We start from the raw sequence: 21,975 nt of genomic DNA, 5'->3' as shown, positions 1-21,975 counted from the left end.
CTGTCTACCTACATACCTACCTACTGCTACTACTACCACCACTACCAGTCAAACAAATGCAGGCTTGGTGAAAAGAAGTGTAAGGGAAATTGGTCAATTTAGCTCAAAGGGAATCATTTAAGATTTTAAAGGGAATTTGAACAGAATCAGTGTTTCACGGCTGATTTCACTGAGACGCCCTGCAATTCACTGAACGAGCCGGTTAACATCAAATCTGCACTGGATATTAATATCCAAAGTATAGTGAAAACACTATCAATTAGCACAGTAAAAAGATCGGCAGTTTAAGACATTAACTTATAAGCACAAAACACAAGATACTTCTCCTTTCAATATGAATAAGGCTTTATTAGATAAATCTAAGACATATAAACTAATCTTACACATAAGCACACACACTCACACATTCATACAAGTTGCAGGAAGATAGAAAGTTAGGGAAGAATGAGTTTAAGAGAACGAAAATGTACGAAAATTATATTAGATACAGCAGTATAGATCAGTCTGGAGGTACTACTTGCTAGGGCTGCACGATGTGTCGTTTAAGCATCGATATCAGATGTACGAATCCACGATAGTCACATCGCAGGATGTGCGATGTAGGCTGTAGTAGTTGATCCGTTATTAACTGTATGGGCCAGCTGCTCCCCGGCCCTTGACGAATGTGATTCGCGGATTAATTGCACAGCTAAACCATCATAGAGTGAAAGTTTATAATTGACAGGACTGAAAACCACATGCAAGTTTAACAGGGCAGAGAGAGAGGGAGCGCGAGAGAGACAGAGAGAGAGAGAGAGGGCGCGAGAAAGACAGAGAGAGAGAGAGAGCGCGTGCGAGACAGACAGAGAGAAAGAGCGTGCGCGAGAGAGACAGAGGCCGGTGACACACTGGCTGCGTGGCGTGAGCGTCGCGTGTCTGAAGCGTCCCAAAACCGTGGTGGCTGCCTTGCGTTTTCTGTGTCTTCTGTCTTTACACACCAGAACCGTGCCTGACGCGGCGCTGGGCTGGAGCGCTGCTGCTACAGAGAGAGCACGCGCGAGAGAGACAGAGAGAAGAGTACATTAGAAGTTCCATCAAAGTTTATAGAAATGTATATGGATTTATTTTGCATGTAATTTTTTTCTTTTTTTCTCTTATGAATATATGTATTTTTGTTTTGTTTATATTCTGATATGTACAATGCTTTGGCAATATGTACCTTTGTATGTCATGCCAATAAAGCAATATGAATTGAATTGAGAGAGAGAGAGAGAGAGAGAAACCGAGAGAGAGCAAGCCGTTTTCAAACAACACAAGCTCTGTCTTGCTCTCTCTCCCTCGCGCATATTAATCAATTGACACTATGGTGTCGATGTTTAAATCATTTAAAATGAGAATGTAAGTGTGCTCACCCCATTTGTTTGTAAGAAAAAATATCGCAATATATATCGCAGAAAAATAATGTCATTTTTTCCCAATATCGTGCAGCCCTACTACTTGCGTCTCTTGTATAAAGGGGGTTTCCCGATGTCGCTGATTGGCTGGAAGTTCAGTAGTCGCTGAAGTGACATCTTAGGAAGTTGGCTGACGATGGTTGGGCGTGGGCTGGTTGAAGTTGAACGTGCATTCGAGGTCAGACTCGGAGACAAGGCATTACAAAACTTAACTCAGAACACGAGACTCTCGAACGGAAAAGAAAAGAAACTAAAGTGAAAGGACAGAAGTAAAGTTTGACAAGACTAGGTGGTGTTTCTTCTCATCGAGGCTAAGTAGCTGCAGGCGTGCAGGCCGACGCAGGCTGGAACCACGCTCAAAGAACTCTTACAGCTAAATTTGATTGTGTCCTGAGCATTTAAACTGGCCTGTTGGCCACACCTCAAATGTTGTCTTGACCAATCAGATATTGTCTTGGCTCGGGGGTATCATAAATCATATGTTATCTTATCAAGGACGTGGTCCGAATTTTCCCACTCTTGCAGGGTATAATTTCGGACATGATTCCTATAACAAGAATTTGATACATTTGACAAATAACTGATGGTCAGGAATGTCTCAAGCAAGCAGACTGAAGCACAAACATACTAAACATGAATATGAATCCTTAAGCTATCCCGTAGTTATAAAAGACATACACAATAAGTGATTATAAACATGATAGTCAAATGTGTGGGTTACATATAAATGAATATGGAGTTAAGCGATGGACTGATATTCATTTATACGGCTAAGAACTTAGCATTTTATACTAAGTCTTGCCTTTCACACATGACAGGGGATACCGCTAGCTTTTGCATAAGCTTGCTGAAGGAGCTGTCTCAAAAGATCCCTAGTAGCAACACCCTGTTAAGATAGGTATCTGAGGATACATAGGTGGAGTGGCCCCCTAAGATGAACGGGGCTTTTACCAACTCAAGATAGGGCACAAAGCAACGGTGCAAAGCCCACACCATATAGGATTTTAGAAAGAATGCAGAATACTAGCGTGCAAACTTACCACAGTGTGTATTTCAGAAAGTGTGCAAAGACTTCACATGCACAATTACCATAGCATGGATTTTCAAATACTGTTCTAAGGAGGAGCTCTCGTGGCACTCTGACAGGGCAGCTCATTGATGGAATGGTGCATCTCAAAACAGTGTGCTTGAGAGTCATCAACTTGATCTGTGGAAATAATATTGGAGTGGGGAAAAAACAGAGAACTCTGTTTTATACAGAGTTCATACTGGTTCTTTACATTTACATTTACATTTATTCATTTAGCAGACGCTTTTATCCAAAGCGACTTACAGATGAAGACAGTGGAAGCAATCAAAAACAACAAAAAGGGCAAAGATATATAAGTGCTATAACAAGTCTCAGTTAGGTTAACACAGTACGCGTAGCAAGAGATTTTAAATAATATAATAAAAAGAAAACAGATAGAATAAAAAAATTAAAAAAAAGAATAGAGCAAGCTAGTTAGAGGTCTTTACACACACACACACACACACACACACACACACACACACACACACATATATATATATATATATTAGTGCTGTCAATCGATTAAAAAAAATTAACTAATTAATCGCACAATTTTTTAAAATTAATCGCGATTAATCGCGATTAATCGCAATTAAAAGACTGAAACTTTTTGGATATTTAAATGTAAATAATTAATGTAAACTCAAGACAAAGAAACTATTTAAATTCAAAATATGATTGTTTATTGGAATTTTTGTTTAACTTGTAACACAGATTTTCTCATGTAAACAACATACCTGCAATAAATCATCAATATCCTCCAAATTAACTGTTGGCTTGAAAGCCATATTTATTACAGAAATAAAAACACAGGCATGTAAGTACCATTTGAATTTCAAAACAATCAATGCCAATAAAAAACAAAAATGATTTCCATGTTGAATTCTAAGTGGACTGCAAAAAAATTCCAAAGTATAGTCATTGCCAGTGCTTTAAGTGGGCCGGTACACACCGGTACTCAGTACCGCCACTTCCAAATATAGCTCTTGAGCGTACCGCCACCTCTCCGTGCGCGCAGAACGTGCTTGTAGCGTACCGCTACGCTCATTTGGACATCTGTTTTAATAGAGGTTTTAATCTTTTACCTGGACTGCCGATTTTCAGAGCGCCCTTCACAATGCAAGCTTCCTAATTCATCCCACCCAGAGCAGAAACTACATTACCCATTCACCCTTAAGTTACACAAGTGAATAGCGCATGTGTCGCTTTTCCCACTGTTAAGTGTCAACAACTCAACGTGGCCGGAGAAGGTGTGTGAAACTCGTTGTGAGTTATACTAAAGCTAAATCTTGAGTATTTATTGTCTGATAAACATTAAAAACTGTCTGCTGAGGTTGAGTCGTCCTGCAGCCCCCGCTGGCTGCTCATTGGCTGCAGCATCTTTTTTCTAAGTTCTAAAAAAAATACCGTAGACGGCAAGGCACAAATTTAGATATTCATTTATCTAATTAATCTATAGCCTATGCACAAAGACAATATGATCTTTTTGTCCCCTTTTTGTTTTAAAGCTTGATGAAGAGAGAGAGCGCAAGTTGCTGCAGCTGCGAGGAGGACAGTGATGCACGCGTACAGGAGTGATTGACAGTTCGCGGCACTGTGTACAAAAATACTCCGCTACACAATTATTTCTTTATTTTCGTTTAAGCTTATTAACGTTAGCGTTACAGAAAGGTCTGATTTACGCACTGTTACAGTCATTGTTTTTTTTTTTTTTTTTAAACAATGACATTTGAGTTCATGATTTTAATGTTGCTGTTTCTTTGGCAGACTAAATGAAGAGTAATGTTTCTTGTGGCAGACTGAAGAGTAATCCGGCAGAGTTTTATACTGAAACTTTCCGTCTAAAAGTCCTTCCTTGGTCTTATCCATATTTCTTTGCACGTTGAACACACATAGGCCACAACTGGAAATAAAAAAAACTGCAACCGCGTTAATTGCGTTATTTTTTTTTAACGCGTTAAATATTTCAAATTAATCGAATGCGTTAACGCGCTAATTTTGACAGCACTAATATATATATATATATATATATATATATATATATACAATAGCATAATAAATGAAAAGAAAATAGAATACAAAAAGATTAGAAAGGTAGTTAGATTTTTTTAAAGAATAGAATTAGAAAAAGTGAGTGTTAAAGTAAGAGGGTCAAATAAAGATGGAAGAGATGGGTTTTAAGCCGATTCTTGAAGAAATGCGTGATTCAAACAGAACAGTCAGTGAAGACGAAGAAGAGAAAGACGTGTTCTCCTGGTGCCTGTTTATAGTTGCGCTGGTAGTGACATCAGAGGATGTCGCCAGCCAACAAGTTGGTGTTTTTTCAATGGATGCTTGAGATACGGGTCACAACAAGGTGTTCCCCATAGCACCCCCTAGAGGACGCAGTAAGATCTACTTAACGCCATTGGTTCCTCAAGCTCTCAGCAAAAATTCGAACTTCACCCGTGTCCACTCAGACAATATGTCTGGAAAGGCTAATGTTTTTTGTGTTTTTTTCTGTTGTTTTTTTTCATTTAGCCAATATACTTTTGTACATTTTAAATATCCTGTGCATATGCACTTAATCGTTTATATCATGAGATTTTGACCAAGTTAGGCCCAGGATGGGCTCCTGATACCCAGTTAATCCCAGGAAGGGATCCTGTTCCCCAGTTAAGCCCAGGAAGGGCTCCTGATCCCCAGTTAAGCCCAGGATGAGCTCCAGCCCCAGATCTTGCTCCAGTGTCGGCTCCAGCCCCAGAGTTTGCTCCAGTGTCAGCTCCACCCAGAGCTATTATGGCTGTCGCCTGGGTCCAGCTGGCGACAGCCATAATAGTTCCAGATCCCATCTCTCTTCTCCATGGCTCCTCCCACCATCAGCTCCACCTTGGGCCATTATGGCAGTGGCCTAGGTCCAGCTGGACTCCTCCTGCTCCATATCCCTCCTGTCTCCTGTCTCTGCTGGTCCCATCCAGCCCCTTCTTCATCCGTGGTTTTCTCATCCAGCCCTGAGAGGGCTTCCAATTCCCCAGTGCTGGTTTCCCAGTTAGGCCCAGGATGGGCTCCTGTTCCCCAGTTAGGTCCAGGAAGGGCTCCTGTTCCCCACTTAAGCGCAGGATTGGCTCCAGCCCAAGAGCTCGCTCCAGTGTCTGCTCCAGCCCCAGAGGCCGCTCCAATGCCTGCTCTTAGAAGGTGTCTTCTTGCGGCCACTCGTCCGAAATGACCACCCTCCCATCTGTCTGCTGGCCCCCTCCCGGGAGTCCGTCCTCCACCGAAACCTCCTCCCAAGTTCCCACCCATTCCCCCTCCCCTCTGTTGTTCCATGGTGCGAGATCGAACCTTCCGGCAGGGAGGAGTAATGTCACACCCCTGGACTAATTATGTTGTGTTTTCCATTCCCCATGTTCTCTGTGACCCAGTTTCTGTCTCCCATGTTTGCTTAATTTGATTCCAGGTGTCTCAAGCTTCTTCCATGTGTTCCATGCCCCCATTAATTTAGTCATTCCTCTCATCTGTGTTTCTCCAATTATCTTTTGTATAAAAGTCCTAGTCATTTCAGTCTGTGTTTTTTTAGGATTCGTTAATGAATAGAAAGCTAAAAAAACATAAATGATCGTAAGTCAACATATTGAATGATTTCTGAAGGATTATGTGACACTTAAGACTGGTGTAGGCAAATCAAGTCAAGTCGCCTTTATTTATATAGCGCTTTAAACAAAATACATTGCGTCAACTGAACAACATTCATTAGAAAAACAGTGTGTCAATAATGCAAAATGACAATTAAAGGCAGTTCATCATTGAAATCAGTTGTCATCTCTGTTCAGTTTAAATAGTGTCTCACCAACTCCATTGGTGACAGAATGGAGAAAAAAACCTTGAGAGAAACCAGGCTCAGGGCCTGTTCTCCTCTGACCAGACAAAACCAGCAGTTCAATTCCAGGCTGCAGCAAAGTCAGATTGTGCAGAAGAATCATCTGTTTTTTGTGGTCTTGTCCCGGTGATCGTCTGAGATGAGGTCTTTACCCCCTGTATCTGGGGCTCTAATTGTCCTGGTCTCCGCTGTCTTTTTAGGGCTGTAGAGGTTCTTTCTAGGTGCTGATCCACCATCTGGTCTGGATACGTACTGGATCTGGGTGACTGCAGTGACCTTCTGATCTGGATACAGACTGGATCTGGTGGCTACAGTGACCTCGGAATAAGACAGAAACAGACTAATATTAGCGTAGATGCTGTTCTTCTAATGATGTAGCAAGTAAATAGGGTGTTATGGGAAGTGTTCCCGGTTCTGGTTTACCTAATTAGTGCAGCCTAAAAATTATTTTATGGATTTAAATATTAGAAGCATATTAGTGTACAATGTGTAAACCAGATTAAAGAGATGGGTCTTTAATCTAGATTTAAACTGCAAGTGTAATCGGGTTCACGTTTTCTGCGTGTGTGAAGGAAGGAGACCAAGGGTCGACGTACTGAGGCTCGAGGAAGATTTTATTGTTTCAAAGAGAAAGTAAAACCTAAAACAAAGTCGCGCCAAATGCGCATAAACATTTACGTTCGTTCACTCGTCACTAAGGTTTCACTTTCATCGCTGCTGCTGCGTCCTTCCCCGAGTCCTCAGGTCTCTCTCCCTCTGCCGGTCCTCGGGCGGCTTAAATAGCGCTTCCCCACGGCAATCACTATAATGAGAACCAGGTGTACAATCTGTATAAGTGGCCATCAGCACTTATTTGCATCGTAATTCATAGTAAATGTTGCATTTCTAGCAATCTCAGGATTTTCTTTAACTGGCAAACAAAGTTAAATCTTTTTTTTTGTTCTTGTTATTCTTATTCTTCTTACTCAAATTATTCTTATTGTATTTTCTAGTGCTCAAATAAATCACTTATACGATGTCTAAGTTTCTGTCTAGTGTTTTATAATGGAAAAAAAACTGCAGTGGTATGTTTAATGACTAAATAGTTTGTAGAAGCCTTCAATACTATTGGGAAATATATTTTCTTAAATTTGGGGGGTGGGGGTGTAGACATAGTCTCATAAAAATATTTGCAGGAGTCTCATTTTTCATGAATATTATTCAGATTTGAAATAGAACCTCATGAGGTATGTGACTTTCAACCCATTACTTTTCTAGATTGCTCCAGGTATCATCTCATGTATTTTCATATCAAATAAAAAAATATTTAAGTGTGGTAAAAAAAAAAAATTCAAGGCACTTTAGTGTATATAACTTTTAATATTTTTGAGCATTATCAAATTTAGTTGATAAAAAGTAAAACCCAAAAGGTCTTCTTTCCAAAGACACCAAAATTATGTTTGTAACACACTGAAGTAGGAAACTGTTACAATTATCTAACAAATAGGAGCTTTTCAGTTACCCTGGGCTATTTTTCATCATCATCTGCCTCTCTTACATATGGGACCTGCTATGTTTTCATTGTATATGCTGCCAACTGGATCTATCTTTAGTAAACATGGTATATCGTTAGAGGGAATAAAGGGTAGGTTGTCTCCAACAATTTGATTGATGAGGGTCATAAAAGCCATCTGTTCTGGACACCTGTTTGTACACCCCCCCTCCCCTCGCTGTACACCCCGGTGACCTAGATATGAACTTATGAACCTAAGATGAACTTACGAACCTAAAAAGGAATTTCGGTGAGGGATGGGGGAAAATGTGTTGGGATCTATGTGCTTTTTTTTTTTGTTAAACTCTGAAAAGGGCGAAATCATGAAAATGGTATAAGGGGATTTTTTGTTAAGGTTTTAAGTACACAGTGCATTTCAAGAAAAAGCTTTAAAGAGGAATTTGTGATGTATTTGGAGACGTTAAAAGGAATGAAATGTCCCAAAGCAAGATTTTTGTATTCTTCATTAAAGGACTTTGGTTTTTCTTAATGTGAAAATCTGTTACTCCCCTACTTTTTCGTTCTTTATCTTTTTCTTCAGTGTTGTTTTATTTATTTTACATTTATTTAGTTTTATGATGTACAGAGTGTGAACGAAAATTGAATGTAATCTCAGACCGTATTTGTAAATCTACCAGTAAAGTACTCCTTTATGTTTTTAATGTTTAAAACTTTGAATAAAAAAGAAATAAAAAAACACCCACAAACACATACCTCTAACACCTCCCTAATAATGTTGGTCACAAAGGTTTAAATGTATGTTAAAAGAGTTAAACAAAGTAACGTTTTTAATAAAAAACACATCAGTTCTTATTTGATGAAAACATTCTACCTGGTTTTAATATTAGACCGATGTTTTTACTTTAAAATTGGGTTAACCTATACCATTTTATTTTCATCTCAACAAAAATTCCTTGTTGGAAATTTTTTTTTTGTTTTATTTCATTTTAAGTCACTCACACATACTTTAGTATTCTAAATCCTTGAATACGTCTTTTATTTTGTCAGTATTAACTTCTATCATTGCTATATCGTTGCTATATCAATTAAAACATGCATTTAGGCATACACAAATCTAACTGGAATGAAATGTTTTGGAATGTCTTTGATTTTCTTGCCAAAGAAACTTTAACAACATTACAGGAGAGGCTAAATATTTCATCTCAAGTAGTGCGTAGAAACGCGTCTGGTGTCTGGAATCTGATGTCTTTGTGTTTACTGTTACGACCATGTCAGCGAAGATTGTAAAACATCTAAAGGTTTTTGGGGTTTCCAACTCAACTGTTATCTAATTAGTTTTCCGGGGGTTCTGGTGTTGTAAATGGTCTGCTGCAGGTCAGCTAAAGTTTAAAAATGTATGTATTCACTGATCAAAGGGGTACAATTTAAACTTTATGGTTTAGGCCTGTGATCGTGAGGTTAGCTAAAAGTTCATTTACTGGTCAAATGGACGTGAAATCTTTTAACAAGTCAGACCATATAGGAATATGTAGTTTAATTCGAGTTAATTTAGTTTATTTTAGTTACATTTATAATTTTTATTAACCCCTAGATCTTTCAACCTCAACATAAATGTACCGAGAGTGCAAACAAGTACACAAACACAACCATACAATCATAAACACACACACACACACACAAATGTAAACATTACAGAAAACATGAACATGCAAACTAAATAAATACTAATATACACTCAAACAAGTACAAAAATACACAAACAAACAAAATAGGTCACAAACACGAACATATCTATATAAGATTGAACATGAGTTGTCCTAAGTTTTCTTTGAAACCAAAAGTGTTTGTTGGTACAAATGTCTGACAGAAATGTATACAATAGATTAGACGTCCTTTCTCAATTTCCAAATGGTGTTGTTAACCATGATGTTTAAAATAGTTTTAAAAAAGTATTATTTTTTAGCTTTCATGCAGGATTCATGTCAGCACTCAAGTGTTTTAACAAGAGTCCAGAGACAGATGAAAATAGATGTGTGAAGAAAAAAAAATGTAAGAGGTTTTTAAGGATAGACTAAATGGTTTAGATTGTTTAAAACAATTGAGTTTACGCATTTCTCTTGAATGTGTGTACGGTAACCGTTGCATACATGAAGCAGAACAAATACATAACTCATGAACGCATTGTGGTTAATAAAAAACACTTATTTATCTAGCATAACTTACTTTCTTTTCATAACAATAAACATTCTTACGACTTTAACAACTGCAAACAAACGGTTTGGTTGGAAAAAAAAAAAAAAATAAAAACATATTGTGTTTTCTTAGTTATAATGCGTATAGTTTGTAGTAAAATCACATATGTAAGCTAAAAAAAAATTCTTCCAAACCATGCTGCTTTCACAAATCTAAAAGTTTAAAAAGTAATGTAACTGATAACATTTGATTACATGTTTTAAGACTTGTAATGTTTTCAACCGTTAATCTTTTGAAACGTGTAAACAGAACAGGGGTTAACATTAGAGTACTCAACAACTAATGACCGTCAGACTTTTCAAATCCTTCATCACTTAAATTAGGATTGTGATCATTTCATTTTAAAGCACAACCACCACGAAATCAGATTTGCTTGGAGATTAAATACATATTTAAAAACACAACAAGAAAGTTTAACAGCTATGATACTGTTTTTAAATCAGGTTTTTGCACACCTATGAAGGGAAATGCCATGGCATCTAACAACGGTTGGTAAATCGGTTCAATTTAACAAATAAATATACATCGGCCAAATAGGAAATAAGCATACGTCTTTAACTCATGAAACATCTGACGCATATTTTAGAGTATTTAAGGTGGTTTATGAAATATATCAATGAAATCTGTAATCTGTAAAAATATTCAGATGTAACATTTTCATAATTAACCGCAATTTAATTATTTTTCTCACTGACTGTAACTGATTACATTTATTTTTTATCAAATTATATAATTTAGCTATATGTAACTAGTTGACCCCCTAACACTGATTATGCGTTTTAACAAGAATAGTTGGTGAAAGAGTTCATTACCATCTTTAACTTTAAAAATGCGTACAATGTCCACAAACAAGGGTTTGCTCTTAAAACAAGCCCCAGACACCGACTTGGAAGCACCGTAACAAGTATAGCCATTGCAGAAATTTGTTATAGAGATTCAGTAAGTTAAACTCTGGATGCACGATTGACCGACTTACGTTTGCCATATTATTACTTTTTCTAAAGATAAAGACAATTATTTGGTTTCAGGACACACAAATCCTAACGCCCAATGGTTCACAAGATAACATGACAACTGTTGCTCCATTACAGCATAGTCAACCCATTTTAGCCTGTTTTAGCACATGTATATCGTATTATTGTTGAATATAGTCGTTTGCTCTAAATATGTGTTAACAGTTATTTTATTGTTGTTATATGTATTATATGTTTTTGTTTTACAAATTTAATATGTTTACCTAATACCTCATTCAAGCTATGTAGATCTTCAGGTCAGGGAACTACAATACCCATCACACACCTCAGGCTTCAAACATGCCTGTCGTGAATACATACTCATATTGTATGTGGCAACGCTCTAAATCATTGGACATCTGATTAAACGCATACGCAGATAACCTAAATAAAAAGACTCATATTCTTTTCTGTGATCTGTTTTAGTGATGCAAAGTTCGATTCACTTCTGAAAAATTATTTATTTGGACAGTTTGGTTCAATGAACCGATTCATAGGGTCTTTAAGTCATTTTCGCAGTTACGTAGTACACTTTTTTTTTCTTCTAACAACTGAAGAGTCATTTTTATTTCTGTGAATCATCTAAATAAATGTAATTGTGTGAACACATATTGTTGGTTATTATCTTTTGTTCATTTAAGTTAATTCTGAAACATCTAAATAAAGTTAACTGTGTGAACACACATTAGCGGCTATTGTCTTTTGTTCATTTAAGTTAATTCTGAATCATCTAAAAAAAAAAAAAAAAAAAAAAAGTTAATTGTGTGAACACATATTGGTGGTTATTATCTTTTGTTAATTTAAGTTAGTGATGTTTGTGTTTGCAGTTTTATGCACAGTGTCTCTGTCGTTGTTTAGTTTAAACATCAGTTTTTAGTCAGTTACAAAAGTGTCAGGCATTAAGTTTTTGTATTTTTAATTCACCTTATTATGACAGAGTTACAGGTTTCGGGTGTTTTTGAAAGTGTAAGCGGTGAAAACTTAAATGTGACCGTCGAGTAACGTTAGCTACTCAAACGAAGACAAATTGTGTAAGTGTTCATTAAGATGCAGAAATGAAAATAAGCGTACAAATATTAATAATGACAAGTACAATATAACCTAAAAACACTATAGCCCCCTGCTAAGTATACCTAAAATTTTCTAGAGCGGTGAGATATTTACATTTACTGTACATTTATTCATTTAGCAGACGCTTTTATCCAAAGTGACTTACAGATGAGGACGGTGGAAGCAATCAAAAACAACAAAAAGAGCAATGATATATAAATGTATAAATAAATATATAAATGGGGCTTGTTTTAAGAGCAAACCCTTGTTTGTGGACATTGTACGCATTTTTAAAGTTAAAGATGGTAATGAACTCTTTCACCAACTATTCTTGTTAAAACGCATAATCAGTGTTAGGGGGTCAACTAGTTACTAGGGGTGTAACGGTTCACAAAATTCACGGTTCGGTTCGATACGATACACTGATGTCACGGTTTGGTTCGGTTCGGTTCGATACGTTTTAGATACAGCAAAATGTAAAAACATCTCAACTTTTCAGAATGCCGCAAGCCCACCGCGGGTCATGTGACAAGAACTAACCAATCAGCTTCATCCTTTCCCGTAACAACGTTGAGAGCTCAGCCAAGATGAAGGAACAGCTGATCATAGTTGTATATGGATTGCAATTTTGAAATAAATTTAGTAGCAGAGCTACTGCAAGCGATTTTTAGAGCTGCAAATCCATTTATCCTTCGCTGAAATTTCCGCGTCTCATGGAGAGAGCACGTCATTGTTGCTTAGCAAAGACAGACGCCTCATGAGCGCTTCTGCCCAAGCGCTTTGGAAAGGAGGAGAAAGACGCGCTTAGCGTTTTCCATGCGTTTTTAGGCACGATATGTGAACGACCCCTAAGGCGCTCGCTCACTCAGCACGCGCTGAAGGCTCGTTGCAAAATGTCGAATGCCTTTAACAGACCAGAAATATAAGATCCTAAAATAACCAACAGGTCTGGTGTTTGGGTTGGATTCCCTGTAAGCTATAGTTTCTAAATGCTGCAGGGATAGTTTGCTGCGTGCATGTTTCTCCTTTTTTTCGTCTTTTCCCAGATAGTACTGACGCATATATCCCAGATATTCCCGCTGGTGTTTTTTTTTTTTTTTATTCCCGGTATGTTGCAGATGCGACATACCGTTGTTTTTTTATCCACCACTCTCTTGCCATCACCATTATAGCTTAAAGGGAATCCAAAGTGCACCCAAACACCAGACCTGTTGGTTATTGGAGGATCTTCTCATTTCTAGTCTGTTAAACGCATTGGCTATTTTGCAACGAGCCTTCAGCGCGTACTGAGTGAGCGAGCGCCTGCTGAGTAGCCTAACATAAACATATAAGATGGTGTTTTTTTCTTCTTCGGGAGTGTCAGGGGCGTTGCCTGTTACGTTGTTTGGGTTATTGGGCTACCTTGTTGAACGCATATCATTATATTTCTCTCTCTCTCTTTTTTTTTTTTTTTCAAATATAATTAATTACTCCAACGAACCGTTCGGTATACATAATGCGTACCGCGTACCGAACCGAAAGCGTCGTACCGAACGGTTCAATACGAATACGCGTATCGTTACACCCCTACTAGTTCAATCAATCACCTTTATTTATATAGTGCTTTAAACAAAATACATTGCGCCAAAGCACTGAACAACATTCATTTGGAAAACAGTGTCTCAATAATGCAAAATGATAGTTAAAGGCAGTTCATCATTGAATTCATTGATGTCATCTCTGTTGAAATAGTGTCTGTTTTAATTTGCAATCAAGTCAACGATATCGCTGTAGATGAAGTGACCCCAACTAAGCAAGCCAGAGGCGACAGCGGCAAGGAACCGAAACTCCATCGGTGACAGAATGGAGAAAAAAAACCTTGGGAGAAACCAGGCTCAGTTGGGGGGCCAGTTCTCCTCTGACCAGACGAAACCAGTAGTTCAATTCCAGGCTGCAGCAAAGTCAGATTGTGCAGAAGAATCATCTGTTTCCTGTGGTCTTGTCCTGGTGCTCCTCTGAGACAAGGTCTTTACAGGGGATCTGTATCTGGGGCTCTAGTTGTCCTGGTCTCCGCTGTCTTTCAGGGCAGTAGAGGTCCTTTCTAGGTGCTGATCCACCATCTGGTCTGGATACGTACTGGATCCGGGTGACTGCAGTGACCCTCTGATCTGGACACAGACTGGATCTGGTGGCCACGGTGACCTCGGAACAAGAGAGAAACAGACAAATATTAGCGTAGATGCCATTCTTCTAATGATGTAGAAAGTACGGTGTTATGTGAAGTGTTCCGGTTCCAGTTTACCTAATTAATGCAGCCTAAAAATCCTTTAACGGATTTGGATATTAAAAGCATATTAGTATGTTATGTGTATGCCAGGTTAAAGAGATGGGTCTTTAATCTAGATTTAAACTGCAAGAGTGTGTCTGCCTCCCGAACAATGTTAGGTAGGTTATTCCAGAGTTTAGGCGCCAAATAGGAAAAGGATCTGCCGCCCGCAGTTGATTTTGATATTCTAGGTATTATCAAATTGCCTGAGTTTTGAGAACGTAGCGGACGTAGAGGAGTATACTGTAAAAGGAGCTCATTCAAATACTGAGGTGCTAAACCATTCAGGGCTTTATAAGTAATAAGCAATATTTTAAAATCTATACGATGTTTGATAGGGAGCCAGTGCAGTGTGGACAGGACCGGGCTAATATGGTCATACTTCCTGGTTCTAGTAAGAACTCTTGCTGCTGCATTTTGGACTAGCTGTAGTTTGTTTACCAAGCGTGCAGAACAACCACCCAATAAAGCATTACAGTAGTCTAACCTTGAAGTCATAAATGCATGGATTAACATTTCTGCATTTGACATTGAGAGCATAGGCCGTAATTTAGATATATTTTTGAGATGGAAAAATGCAGTTTTACAAATGCTAGAAACGTGGCTTTCTAAGGAAAGATTGCGATCAAGTAGCACACCTAGGTTCCTAACTGATGACGAAGAATTGACAGAGCAACCATCAAGTCTTAGACAGTGTTCTAGGTTATTACAAGTAGAGTTTTTAGGCCCTATGATTAACACCTCTGTTTTTTCTGAATTTAGCAGTAAGAAATTACTCGTCATCCAATTTTTTATATCGACTATGCATTCCATTAGTTTTTCAAATTGGTGTGTTTCACCGGGCTGCGAGGAAATATAGAGCTGCGTATCATCAGCATAACAGTGAAAGCTAACACCATGTTTCCTGATGATATCTCCCAAGGGTAACATATAAAGCGTGAAGAGTAGCGGCCCTAGAACTGAGCCTTGAGGTACTCCATACTGCACGGTAGGATATGCTACTTTCCCGCCAAGCAATACGAAATACCTCTAGTTTTGTTTTCCTCCAGCTGCGCTCCATTTTTCGGGCTGCTCTCTTTAGGGTGCGAGTATGCTCATTATACCATGGTGTCAAACTGTTTTCCTTAACCTTTCTTAAGCGTAAAGGAGCAACTGTATTTAAAGTGCTAGAAAAGAGAGAGTCCATAGTTTCTGTTACATCATCAAGTTGTTCTGAGGTTTTGGATATGCTAAGGAATTCGGATACATCAGGAAGATAACTTAAAAAGCAGTCTTTTGTGGTAGAAGTGATGGTTCTTCGATACTTGTAACAAGAAGTAGAATTTACAATTTTGGCTATATGAAGTTTACACAGAACTAAATAATGATCTGAGATATCATCACTTGGCTGAATAATTTCAACACTATCAACATCAATTCCATGTGACAGTATTAAATCTAGAGTATGATTTCGACAATGAGTAGGTCCTGAAACGTGTTGTCTAACACCAATAGAGTTCAGAATGTCTATAAATGCTGATCCCAATACATCTTTTTCATTATCGACATGGATATTAAAATCACCAACTATTAAGACTTTATCTGCAGCCAGAACTAACTCGGATGTAAAATCACCAAACTCTTTAATAAAGTCTGTATGGTGCCCTGGTGGCCTGTATACAGTAGCCAGTACAAACATAACAGGGGGTTTATCATTAACATTGGTTTCTCTGGATAATGTTATATGAAGCACCATTACTTCAAACGAGTTATACTTGAAGCCTGCCCTCTGAGAAATCCTGAAAACGTTATTATAAATTGAAGCAACACCTCCCCCTTTGCCTTTTAGACGCGGCTCGTGTTTATAACAATAATCTTGGGGGGTGGACTCATTTAAAATAATGTAATCATCAGGTTTTAGCCAGGTTTCTGTCAAGCAGAGCACATCTATATTATGATCAGTTATCATATTATTTACAAAAAGTGTTTTCGTAGAAATGGATCTGATATTCAATAAGCCAATCTTTATCATTTGTTTATCCATATTGCATTTGTTTTTTATTTGTTGAACCTCAATTAAATTGTTAATTAGTTACATATAGCTAAATTATATAATTTGAAAAATAAAAATAAATGTAATCAGTTACAGTCAGTGAGAAAAATAATTAAATTGCGGTTAATTATGAAAATGTTACATCTGAATATTTTTACAGATTACAGATTTCATTGATATATTTCATAAACCACCTTAAATACTCTAAAATATGCGTCAGATGTTTCATGAGTTAAAGACGTATGCTTATTTCCTATTTGGCCGATGTATATTTATTTGTTAAATTGAACCGATTTACCAACAGTTGTTAGATACCATGGCATTTCCCTTCATAGGTGTGCAAAAACCTGATTTAAAAACAGTATCATAGCTGTTAAACTTTCTTGTTGTGTTTTTAAATATGTATTTAATCTCCAAGCAAATCTGATTTCGTGGTGGTTGTGCTTTAAAATGAAATGATCACAATCCTAATTTAAGTGATGAAGGATTTGAAATGTCTGATGGTCATTAGTTGTTGAGTACTCTAATGTTAACCCCTGTCCTGTTTACACGTTTCAAAAGATTAACGGTTGAAAACATTACAAGTCTTAAATCATGTAATCAAATGTTATCAGTTACATTACTTTTTAAACTTTTCGATTTTAAATGGGTTAATTTGTGATCTATAACCTATTACAACGTTCATAGTAACCTCCCCAAAACTGTACATAAATAATTCCACCAAGGTCTCAGGTACAGCTAAACGTTATAACAAAAACTTAAGGTCCTTGTTGACAGTTTTGTGAGGTGTGTGTGTGTGTGTGTGAAAGCAGCATGGTTTGGAAGAAATTTTTTTTAGCTTATATATGTGATTTTACTACAAACTATAAGCATTCTAACTAAGAAAACACAATATGTTTTTATTTATTTTTTTATTTTCCAACCAAACAGTTTGTTTGCAGTTGTTAAAGTCGTAAGAATGTTTATTGTTATGAAAAGAAAGTAAGTTATGCTAGATAAATAAGTGTTTTTTATTAACCACAATGCGTTTATGAGTTATGTATTTGTTCTGCTTCATGTATGCAACGGTTACCGTACACACATTCAAGAGAAATGCGTAAACTCAATTGTTTTAAACAATCTAAACCATTTAGTCTATCCTTAAAAACCTCTTACATTTTTTTTTCTTCACACATCTATTTTCATCTGTCTCTGGACTCTTGTTAAAACACTTGAGTGCTGACATGAATCCTGCATGAAAGCTAAAAAATAATACTTTTTTAAAACTATTTTAAACATCATGGTTAACAACACCATTTGGAAAGTGAGAAAGGACGTCTAATCTATTGTATACATTTCTGTCAGACATTTGTACCAACAAACACTTTTGGTTTCAAAGAAAACTTAGGACAACTCATTTTCAATCTTATAAAGATATGTTCGTGTTTGTGACCTATATTGTTTGTTTGTGTATTTTTGTACTTGTTTGAGTGTATATTAGTATTTATTTAGTTTGCATGTTCATGTTTTCTGTAATGTTTACATTTGTGTGTGTGTGTGTGTGTGTTTATGATTGTATGGTTGTGTTTGTGTACTTGTTTGCATTCTCGGTACATTTATGTTGAGGTTGAAAGATCTAGGGGTTAATAAAAATTATAAATGTAACTAAAATAAACTAAATTAACTCGAATTAAACTACATATTCCTATATGGTCTGACTTGTTAAAAGATTTCACGTCCATTTGACCAGTAAATGAACTTTTAGCTAACCTCACGATCACAGGCCTAAACGATAAAGTTTAAATTGTACCCCTTTGATCAGTGAATACATACAATTTTTAAACTTTAGCTGACCTGCAGCAGACCATTTACAACACCAGAACCCCGGAAAACTAATTAGATTACAGTTGAGTTGCAACCCCAAAAACGATGTTTTTACAGGCGTTTGATGTCTTACTAATATGCAGGTACCAGTAATCACACAGACACTAGATGCCCGGCACGGTCACGTTTCGATGCACGATCTGAGACAAGATATTTCTTCCCTGCTATATTGTTAAATGGGGATACTTTTAACTACATGTGTCTGGTTTATTAACCAGATAACACAACACAAGCGCGGCAGAAGGAAAGTATGTGTGTGTTTGTGTGTGTGGGTGGGTGTGTGTGTGTGTGTGTGTTAATTGTCATAGCTTGAGAAATTAAGCTTGACAAAAATAAAAGATCTATCGACGGCAATAGTCTAAATTTAGACTAGTCGTAGATTAGAGTAATTAACTTAATACATTAAAAACAAATAATGCTTTTTCAATGCTGTTTTTTATTATTATTTTGTATTTTTAAGACTAAAAGTAAATAAAAATCGCATAAAGCTACATCATTTAAAAAGTACAAATTGATCTTATGTTTAAACGGATTTAAGGTTTTCGCTAATTAAGGACTGATGTCTATTTATTAAAAACTACTTAGTTTAATTATTTAAACATTTAAATCTATTTGACGCTGCTATCACGCCTCCAGCGCTAGAGACTGCCCCCGCTGTAGGCGTGGTTTTTTTTCCGGAGCATTCCCCGAGCCTCATTCTAAGTGTGTCTGCGATGCTGTCAGGATCACTCAACGGAGATGTCGTAACACTTTGCTGTGAGATCTTTTTTTTCTTTCGTCTAACTCTCTGTCAGTAACACTCTCGATTTTTAAAGTTGTAGTTAGTGGTAAAGTACAACATAGATTTGACAAGTTTCTTGTCTGATGGATTTTATTTTAGATCCGCGTAATGCCTTCCATCTTTTTTCTTTTGTTTTAACTTTTTCTCACATTATGACAAACGCCATGTTTTCTGGTTTGTATCGCCGCTTTACATTCGTTTCTTTTTTAGTTTGAGGTAAGGTATAAGTGATAAATGCTTTATTTTCTAGCTGGTAACAAAACACCTTTTTACATTTTTACAAGCTCTCACATCTTTTTCACGTGTTGCTTAACGAAAACACATCTGATAGTTTTGACTTGTTTAGTTGTTTTAGATAAATAACCAATAGTTTTCTTTAATTTGTTACAACTTTAACAACGTTGTACACTTTTCCAACTACGAAAAACGAGCATTACATCGTTTCCATCTCGTATGTGTTTATAAGCTTTTTCTTGAAATGCACTGTGTACTTAAAACCTTAATAAAAAATCCCCTTATACCATTTTCATGATTTCGCCCTTTTCAGAGTTTAACAAAAAAAAAGCACATAGATCCCAACACATTTTCCCCCATCCCTCACCGAAATTCCTTCTTGATTCGTAAGTTCATCTTAGGTTCATAAGTTCATATCTAGGTCACCGGGGTGTACAGCGAGGAGAGGGGGGGTGTGCAAACAGGTGTCCAGAACAGATGGCTTTTATGACCCTCATCAATCAAATTGTTGGAGACAACCCACCCTTTATTCTCTCTATCGTTTAACTGCTACGCTGATGATAGGCAGATCTATGTACCTTTAAAGAATAAAGGCAACTTTTTATAACCTCTTCTCGCATGCTTAAAGGACTTGAAAACATGGTTGGCTGTAAATTTTCTGCACTTAAATGAAAGTAAAACCAAAACTATTGTTTTTGCACCCTCCGATGCATCTGGGTCTACTAGTATTGGTTTAGGCCCTTTATCTATCTATGGTAAATCCATGGCAAAAATGTAGGTGTAATTTTTGATGATGCCTTGAAATTTGATAAGCAGATCAATGGTGTTGTTCGATAAGGGTTTTTTCAATTAAGAACACTGGCAAAGATTAAACCATTTTTATCCTTTTGTGGTTTTGAAAGAGTGATGCATGCTTTTGTGTCTTCCTGTTTGGACTACTGTAATTCCCTGTAGGGATTAGTCAGTCCACCCTTTCGTGACTGCAGATTGTCAAGAATGCCGCTGCAAGGTTGTTAACTAGTTCTCGGAAACAGGACCATATCAGTCCAGTGACAAAGGACAACTCCTTTCAGGCAGATAAAACGGACTGTTTGAGAATCAGCCAATCAGAAGTGTCACTGCGCTCTGCGGCTCGCGGAAGCAGAGAGCTTTAGTTTCAGTTTCGAGACACTTAGAAGAGATCGCTGACGTTGAAAGACTGTGCAGTGTTATTTCAAAAATAATATATAGAAAGTTTTGCTGTACTTATATAAATGTTCCTAGTATTGTGTGCGTGCCACTACCAAACCACACACATATACTTTGAACCTTTATTTCAATAAAACACCTTAAACGGAACATCTCGTCTGCATTCTAATCGATGCCCCCTGGTGGTCAAAACCTTCCAAAAACCAGTCAAATTATACAGTCCTTAACAATCACCAAAACAATTGGTCCTTTGAGCCGGATCCAAATGGTCACTGTGGGATTGTTTAGAGATGTTCTCAGATCAGTATACATGCACAGAAGAAGCTCGACCCCGCCGAACAGCCTGGTTGAAGACTATGACATCCCCCAACAAGCATTGCAGCAGCCCTCTCGTTTACCTCAACAATCGCTTAGCTTGTCAGAGCAACAGCGGCCTTACGACAGAATGGTTAGATTCCCAGAGACAGCGCCTAAGGTCCTTGAAGCTCTTTATAAACTGCAGGAAGATAATCTAAGGCTGCAGCAACAGGTAATGGACATGCACAGGCGACTTGAAGCCCGGACAGCACTTTCTCCTTTACCTACAACAACCCCCCCCAACAGCAGTATAACATAGAGCAGGATGGCGATGCGTACCAAACAGTGTTAATTTTGACACAAAATCTTAATTTAGTTTTAGTCTTAGTCTTTTGACTATAATTCTTTTTAGTTTTAGTCAAGTTTTAGTCATCTGAATTGTTTTAATTTTAGTCTTATTTTAGTCGACTAAAATTGCTTGGTATTTTAGTCGACTAAAATTGCTTGGTATTTTAGTCGACTAAAATAAGACTAAAATCAATAACAGATTTACTAGACAATTTTTTACAGCTGGTATAGGAAACAAACTTAACCAAAATATATAAAACACAAATTCAACTTTATTTCAACACAACTGTGTCTTTATTTCGATTCAAAAGCTTTTATGCAGCAACAAACACTGTCATGATAATGTAAACAATAACTAGCTGCCAATTGACCATCAATAAAAGAAAAATAAAGTTAGGTCCAGGACCTTAAAGCTTACAGCTTAGCTGAACAATAAGTGCATAAATTTAAAGTAAATATTTAATAAGTTGGGTGGATAAAAAAGTAACAAGATTTTATAAGGTATTCATTTGTCTAGCAATATTGTATGTTTTAAATACTACAATATTGCTAGATTAGTATGTATAATGATAGGATGTGAACATTTACGTTTCACATGACTAATATAGAAATATTTGTGATATTGTCAACAAGTAGAACATTATAAAATAATACTAAACATTAGTATTAATCAAATGTATGTATCATAATATTACGTATTAGTATTGTGCTCTCATCTAACAAAAGAATATCGTTGTGAAATTACATTTGAGAAAATG

General features: G+C 37.0%; 1 protein-coding gene across 1 annotated transcript in view; it reads left to right on the top strand.

Annotated features, from left to right (window-relative positions):
• Positions 1 to 21,975, top strand: part of LOC128031492 (glycine N-methyltransferase) — a 79,152-nt gene that overhangs the window by 50,943 nt on the left and 6,234 nt on the right. The window lies entirely within an intron of this gene.

Source organism: Carassius gibelio, chromosome A17, assembly GCF_023724105.1.
Source record: "Carassius gibelio isolate Cgi1373 ecotype wild population from Czech Republic chromosome A17, carGib1.2-hapl.c, whole genome shotgun sequence".
Lineage (NCBI taxonomy): Eukaryota > Metazoa > Chordata > Actinopteri > Cypriniformes > Cyprinidae > Carassius > Carassius gibelio.
This window is presented reverse-complemented; position numbering and strand designations above follow the sequence as displayed.